We start from the raw sequence: 8,666 nt of genomic DNA, 5'->3' as shown, positions 1-8,666 counted from the left end.
CTTTGGAGCAGGGGTTTGAAATCTGGCAGGGGGTGACCATTGTGTCATTGATATGCTTTTTGCCGTTCTCATAAAAAACAGCCCACATTAATGAGTATCTAAGCCTCTGAAAACTTTTAGTTCACATCTGCTCAGTAGACACTTGTCAGAGTTTGGCAGCTAAATTCTCTGAGGATTCCATCAGCATGGAGAATGCTCAGTCCCAGGACCTCAGGGGCTGAGCAGGACTTACACTGCAATTGCTTCTGGTGCTTGGGGCTACTATGGCTCTGGAACTGACAGCAGGGAGTCTGTCTTCCCTGTGCATAGAGTGAAAGTTACAGATGCAGGCATTATATACTGACACATGGAGAGCAGGGAGTTACTTCGCAAGTGGAGAACCAGTTTTGACAGGGCCAATTCAATCAGGGTGGATGTAGTCCACTCCCAATAATAGATGAGGAGGTGTCAATTCCAGGAGAGGAAAAGCTGCTTCTGTAATGAGCCAGCCACTCCCAGTCCCTATTCACGCTCAGATTAATGGTGTTAAATTTGCAAATGAATTTTAGTTCTGCTGTTTCTCTTTGAAGTCTGTTTCTGAAGTTTTTTTGTTCAATGATAGTGACTTTTAAATCTGTAATAGAATGACCAGGGAGATTGAAGTGTTCACTTACTGGCTTATGTATGTTACCCTTCCTGATGTCCGATTTGTGTCCATTTATTCTTTTGCGGAGGGACTGTCCGATTTGGCCAATGTACATGGCAGAGGGGCATTGCTGGCACATGATGGCATATATAACATTAGTGGATGTGCAGGTGAATGAGCCCTTGATGGTGCGGCTGATGTGGTTGGGTCCTCTGATGGTGTCGCCAGAGTAGATATGGGGACAGAGTAGGCAACGAGGTTTGCTATAGGGATTGGTTCCTGGGTTGGTGTTTCTGTGGTGTGGTGTGTAGTTGCTGGTGAGTATTTGCTTCAGGTTGGGGGGTTGTCTGTAAGCGAGGACTGGCCTGCCTCCCAAGGTCTGTGAGAGTGAGGGATCATTTTCCAGGATAGGTTGTAGATCATGGATAATGCGCTGGAGAGGTTTTAGCTGGGGGCTGTATGTGATGGCCAGTGGTGTTCTGTTATTGTCCTTGTTGGTCCTGTCCTGTAGTAGGTGATTGCTGGGTACCCGTCTCTACAGAGGAAAAAGGACAGTAAGCTATCTAAACTCCTACCTGCCACAGGGGGCTACAACAGTGGTACCCTCAGCTCATCTAACAACATTGTCAATCTTTCCAACCACACACTTAGCCCAGCAGAAGAGTCTGTCCTATCTCGGGGACTCTCTTTCTGTCCCACCATCCCCACGAAAACGATACAGTTCTGCGGTGATCTGGAAGCCTACTTTCGTCATCTCCGACTCAAGGAATATTTTCAACGCACCACTGAACAGTGCACTGACCCACAGGAACCCTCCTACCAACACTACAAGAAGAAGAACTCTGCGTGGACTCCTCCTGACGGTCAAAATGACAGACTGGACCTCTACATAGAGTGCTTCCGCAGACGTGCACAGGCTGAAATTGTGGACAAACAACATCACTTGTCCCATAACCTCAGCCGTACAGAACACAATGCCATCCACAGCCTCAGAAACAACTCTGACATTATCATCAAAGGGGCTGACAAAGGAGGTGCTGTAGTCATAATGAACAGGTCGGATTATGAACAGGAGACTGCCAGGCAACTCTCCAAGACCACATTCTACAGGCCACTATCCTCTGATCCCACTGAGGAATACCAAAAGAAACTACACCATCTGCTCAAGAAATTCCCTGCTACAGTACGGGAACAAATCTACATGGACACACCCCCAGAACCCCGACCAGGGGTATTCTATCTGCTACCCAAGATCCATAAACCCGGAAACCCTGGACGCCCCATCATCTCAAGCATTGGCACTCTTACAGCAGGATTATCTGGCTACTTGGACTCTCTCCTCAGACCCTACACTACCAGCACTCCCAGCTATCTTCGAGACACCACCGACTTCCTGAGGAAACTACAATGCATTGGTGTTCTTCCTGAAAACACCATCCTGGCCACCATGGATGTAGAAGCACTTTACACCAATATTCCACATGAGGATGGACTACAAGCTGTCAGGAACAGTATCCCTGATGAGGCCACAGCACGCCTGGTGGCTGAGCTTTGTGACTTTGTCCTCACCCACAACCACTTCAGATTTGGGGACAACTTATACCTTCAAGTCAGTGGCACTGCTATGGGTACCCGCATGGCCCCACCGTATGCCAACATTTTTATGGCTGACTTAGAACAACGCTTCCTCAGCTCTCGTCCCCTAGTGCCCCTCCTCTACTTGCGCTACATTGATGACATCTTCATCATATGGACCCACGGAAAGGAGGCCCTTGAAGAATTCCACCTGGACTTCAACAATTTCCACTCCACCATCAACCTCAGCCTGGACCAGTCCACACAAGAGATCCACTTCCTGGACACTACAGTGCAAATAAGTGATGGTCACATAAACACCACCCTATACCGGAAACCTACTGACCGCTATACGTACCTACATGCCTCCAGCTTCCATCCAAGACACATCACACGATCCATTGTCTACAGCCAAGCCCTAAGATACAACCGAATTTGCTCCAACCCCTCAGACAGAGACAAACACCTACAAGATCTTTATCAAGCATTCGTAAAACTACAATACCCACCTGGGGAAGTGAGGAAACAGATTGACAGACCAAGACGGGTACCCAGCAATCACCTACTACAGGACAGGCCCAACAAGGACAATAACAGAACACGACTGGCCATCACATACAGCTCCCAGCTAAAACCTCTCCAGCGCATTATCCACGATCTACAACCTATCCTGGAAAATGATCCCTCACTCTCACAGACCTTGGGAGGCAGGCCAGTCCTCGCTTACAGACAACCCCCCAACCTGAAGCAAATACTCACCAGCAACTACACACCACACCACAGAAACACCAACCCAGGAACCAATCCCTATAGCAAACCTCGTTGCCTACTCTGTCCCCATATCTACTCTGGCGACACCATCAGAGGACCCAACCACATCAGCCGCACCATCAAGGGCTCATTCACCTGCACATCCACTAATGTTATATATGCCATCATGTGCCAGCAATGCCCCTCTGCCATGTACATTGGCCAAATCGGACAGTCCCTCCGCAAAAGAATAAATGGACACAAATCGGACATCAGGAAGGGTAACATACATAAGCCAGTAAGTGAACACTTCAATCTCCCTGGTCATTCTATTACAGATTTAAAAGTCACTATCATTGAACAAAAAAACTTCAGAAACAGACTTCAAAGAGAAACAGCAGAACTAAAATTCATTTGCAAATTTAACACCATTAATCTGGGCTTGAATAGGGACTGGGAGTGGCTGGCTCATTACAGAAGCAGCTTTTCCTCTCCTGGAATTGACACCTCCTCATCTATTATTGGGAGTGGACTACATCCACCCTGATTGAATTGGCCCTGTCAACACTGGTTCTCCACTTGTGAAGTAACTCCCTTCTCTCCATGTGTCAGTATATAATGCCTGCATCTGTAACTTTCACTCTATGCATCCGAAGAAGTGAGGTTTTTACCCACGAAAGCTTATGCCCAAATAGATCTGTTAGTCTTTAAGGTGCCACCAGACTCCTTGTTGTTTTTGTAGATACAGACTAACACGGCTACCCCCTGATACTTGTCTTCCCTGTGTTTTCAAGGTTACCCCTGCTGGTGCCCAGGCTGTGTGGAGAAGAAGACAACCTGACTCAGGCAGAGAAAAACCAGACCCCGGGGGGAATGGGCCGGGGGGGACAGCAGTGGCAGTGAGAGAGTAGATTGGGATGAGTTGGGGGTAGAGGGGCCTGGAGATTGAATGTGGGAGTTGTTGGGGGAACGGAAACAGACAAGGATCCTTGGGGTGGGGGTAGAGACTGAGTATGGTGGTAAGAAGGGGCGGAAGACTGAGGATCCAAAGAGGAGCCCAATGTGGAAGACTGAGACGGGCTGTGCAGAAGACTGGAAGGGGACCCCAATGAGTAGGGAAGACTGGGATTTGAATGGGAAGACCAGAGTGGGAGGGTATAACTACCTGGGAAAGAAGACATTCTTTAGTTACATAATCACATCCCATTTTTTCCACAGGACCCCTGCCTCATTCAGTGCACAGGATGAATGGTGCTTACTGAACAGCTATTCATTATTGTGTTTTCTCCTCACTGTTCAATGCATGACCTCAGAACTTATTTACTGCACACTATTCAAAACAAACCCTGCTCTGAATACAGAATTATTAATTTCCTCATGGGTTTATTTGTGTTGCTTATCACTATAGTAACTGAATACTTCATAAATATTTATTTTCTCAACACCCCTGTGAGGTGAGGTGGTATTATTAGCCCCAATTTACAGATGGGGAATGAAAGCTCAGAGAGATTAAGACAAAAGATGCCCCACCAGTTCTTCAGGGCAGCATTCAACTCAGGGGCGCCATTTAGGGAAGACAAGGGGGAGGGGGGGGTCTCCCGCCCCCCAAAGGTTTTGTACAGGAGCTCTACATCCTAGCCCCAGGCAAAGCTCTTAACTACAGAGCAGCCTGAGTGTGGAATATGACATCTGCAGAGGAGAGGTGCTGCTCCCAGTTTGTGCCCCTAGGGCAGGGAGTCAGTATTTTGTTTACAAACAGAGGTAGCATGATTCAGATAAGACAGGGCTGGTAATTAAATTAAGGCTCTTATGAAATGAAAGTCCTTAGATAAGCCTGTAAAACAGGAATTCCTTTGCGGGGCAGGTGTGTGTGTGTTGAAGAGAGAATGCACAGGACTCAGAAGAAATACAGCCAAGGCCTCTGAGCCAAGTTTACATTCAGAAAAGAGGGAAATGTGAGGGGGATGGGTGAAAAGAAGGGTCCAAAACCCAGGGAAGGGCTAGCAGTGGCATAGAGAAGTTCCCACTCTGTCTGTGGTACTTATGTGGCCCCATCACCATAGTATCTGAGTGCCTCACAATGTCTAACCTATTTCTCCTCACAGCCCCTCTGTGACCTAGAGCAGTGCTGTTATCCCCATTATACAGATGGGGCACTGAGGAACACACAGACTAAAGGCCAGATTTTCAAAGGTATTTAGGCACCTACTGGGATTTTCAAAGCACCTAGAAGGTTAGGTTCTTTGTAAACCCCACTAGATGCCTAGCTGCATCTTTGGGTGCCTAAAATGCTTTGAAACTCTGTCCCTAAGGGACTGGCCAAGGTCATACAGGAAGTCCCGGGGAGCAGGGGGTGGAGGGATACAGGTCTCTCAGGGCTAGCTCCCTATCCACTGGACCAGCCTATCTGCTGCACACTGCAAAAAAAGAGGACTCTGATAGATGGGAGCAAAACCAAGAAGGCCAGTTCTCTGAGACTCCAGCAGTTGGTCCCAGGCGATTGGGAAGAATGTCATGGTTGATAGCATGAAAAGCAGCACAGAGGTCAGGAAGGATGAAGAAAGAGTGAGAATGAGAGTCAGATGAGAGGAGATCACTTAAATCCCAAGAGGTGGCAGGTTCTGCCCCATGCTGGGTTGTAGAGCAATGGCTTCTATTAAATTTTACATTTTAACTGAAAACCAGTTTGTTTTGTCATTTTTTGTTCTGAGTTTGAGAAAAGGAACGAATGAGAAAGTGTCACATGAGTATCAGATATGTTTATGCCTCACATTCTTAGGGGTTTCAGCTTTATTCGGGCCAATTCCAGAGAAAAGAACAGAAATCTCATCCACAGAGTCCATAAAGTAGATAATTATTGTCATAATTTGTGTTATTCACTAGGCACCATCTGTGTGCTCAGCACTGTTCAGAATATGCCAGAAAATATAGCCACTGAGCCAATGTGTATAAAATGTGTAGCCCTGGATAAGATGACTCTGATATTTAAGTATGAAGTGTATAGTTATTGAGCACGTGTTAATATCTCTGAGTGGAGGCACTGACGGCAAAAGGAGTTTTACCTGATTAAGGACTGGAAGATTGGACCCTCCAACTTTTTTTTCAAGAGGTAGAGCTGCCCAGAGCTCCTGTGCCTGTTTATTTTCCTTTCCTGCCTGCAGTGGCCCTGATATACCTCAGAAGACTCAAAGTTTTTCCTCAACTTTAAAATGTGGAATTTTCTTTGTGTTTGGTTTAAAATAGTCTCCTGTGAGAACTGCAACTCAATCACTGTAGTGTTGTGTTTAAGAGCCTTCTGGAAAGTAACTAGCCTTTAAACAGAAGTGAAAGCAGTGTTTCCAACTCTCATGATTTTGTCATGAGTCTCATGCTAATTATTGTTTTCTTTAAAGCCCCAGCTCCTGGAGTCAATTGATATGTGATGATATCAGCCTTCATTCTTAAAGAAAAAGTAAGTTTCTAGCCCTCGTGGCTGCGGAGAAAGCTTCAATATGTGACCCCAGTGCACCCTAAAAGCTCAAAAAGCAGAAGGCAAATAAAAAGAACACCAAATCTATTATTTTTACATAATCTCATGATATTTAAACCAATCTTCTGATTTTTGGTGAGCCTGACTCATGATTTTTGAACATATGCGGTTGGCAATACTGTGAGAGAAACTTGAAAGTGTCAGTTTCATTCCTGTTTAAAGTCAGTTTCTTGTCTATTATTTGTAGTATGGTAACACGCCAAGAGCCCCAAGCAGGTGCAGTATAAACTCATGGGGCCTTGCCCTAGTAGGATGTTTCCAATAGTTAAATGATCTATTCCAAGCTTGGTGAACTGCAAAAAGTAAGTAGCCTAAATGACAGAAAGTAATCTAGATTTTTTCTACAATTATTTCAATTAATGTATTCAAGAGTTAGTAACAAAGAATACACATTAAAATTTTAAACCTAACTAGTGTCCCTTAAGTGACTTGACACAAGATGTCAGAACATGTTAGTGTGAGAACTAAGTGGGACTAATATTTATGTAATTTTCTTTCTTTACATACAAATTAGATACAGTGCTCCTGTCAGCTAATTTGAAAGTTATTATCTGCAAAGAAAACTACAGTAGATTTTTCAGGTGCCTACATAGCCCGTGGAATCACAGTTAAAGGTGCCCCCCCTACCAAAATCTGAAATGCCGCCCCTGATTCAACTGCCTGTGAGCCTTCACCTGATGGCGTGGAGGATTTTGATGGCACCCTCTTTAGGCAGACGCTGCATGCTCCTGTAATATTCATCCCCACACCACCTTTGTTCCACCCAACATGGATTTGGGTTAGATAGAGTCCCGGCAATGCTAGAATCTGGAATATCTCCTATCCCTGCTCCTTCACCTCATTCCTTCTTCCTTCTTTACACCAGTATTATCCACCATGCCTTCCCTCAGTCTATTTCCCCTGTAGCACTACTCCAAGTAACTCCCTCAGTTTCCCTAATTTTGACCCTTTGACCCCCACACCTGTCCTCATTATTTTTTCCATTGCCCCCCCATTATTTGAGTCCCAGGCCCAGTGGATCCTCCCATAGGCTGTGGGAGGGTCCTTTAGCAGTGGGCGGGCGCAAGCACTTCCCAGAACCCAACAGGACTACTCCAAGCAATAGTCCACTACCCGCCCACCCCCCTCACCACAGGCCAACATCTCATCACAGAACACTGGCCTACAGGGGATATAGGCCAGGGCACAAAACTAACATCAGAGGGAGAAGCTGCCACCAATTAGGAAAAAAACTACAATCCCCACAGGTTGCTAGATAGGGGGCACTTCAAGGGTTCTCCTGCCTGTTACAAGTTCTGCTGCTGCTACCCCTTAATGCTCTCGGTGTCTATTGGTCACTGTACAGTTTGGACCATTAGTACAGAAAGCTGTAGTATTTTTTTTAATGTAAGGCAAAGGTGAAAAATACTTGGGCTGCAGGCTGGATCAGGCCTGCTGGACACATTTGTGGCCCACCTACCATGATCAAATTCTAAAGAACCTGAACTTTCATTAGAAATAAAATAAATGTCCAGTCATAGTGGTTGTGACAAAATCCTTGAAGTGTAACGGATGCAGTAATGGATGCCTAAAACAATGCCAGCCTGAAACAATGACTCAGAGGGGTGAACCCTCTCCAACCTCTCAGTAGTATCATTAAAATGTTGCTGCTAAAGCCTAATTATGACACTTTAAGTGACAGCATTTATTTCCTTACTAATCATTTTAGTGGCTAGGATTTGGAAGGGAATGGGAATTCATAGATGTTAAGGTCAGAATCAGACTATTGTGATCATCTAGTCTGACCTCTTGCGACGTATGGACCATAGAATACTGCCAGTAATTCGAAGCCCAGTAACTTGAGGCTGGACTGCAATATCTCTCTTAGAAAGACATTCAATCTTCATTTAAAGACTTCAAGTGATGTGTAATCACTTCATCCCTTGGTGAATTGTTCCAATGTTTAATTCAGAGTGAAACTCCTGGTCCGGGGAGAAAGAAGAATTGCTGTCAGGAAGGAAGTGAAGAGGGAGCAACAGAGGAGATCATCAGAGAGGTCAAGTCAGGAAAAGAAGAGAAATAATGGGCAGAAAAAGCTGTGTTCCTAAAGTTGAGTATAATTTCCCACTGGTGATGTTGGTTATGACAATAGGGTATTGTTGTGATAACCTGACCTACAAATTCACCCTAATTGTGAGCTGAACTGTG

Source organism: Emys orbicularis, chromosome 2 (assembly GCF_028017835.1).
Source record: "Emys orbicularis isolate rEmyOrb1 chromosome 2, rEmyOrb1.hap1, whole genome shotgun sequence".
In the NCBI taxonomy this organism is placed as follows: Eukaryota; Metazoa; Chordata; order Testudines; family Emydidae; genus Emys; species Emys orbicularis.
Note: the sequence above shows the minus strand (reverse complement) of the source record.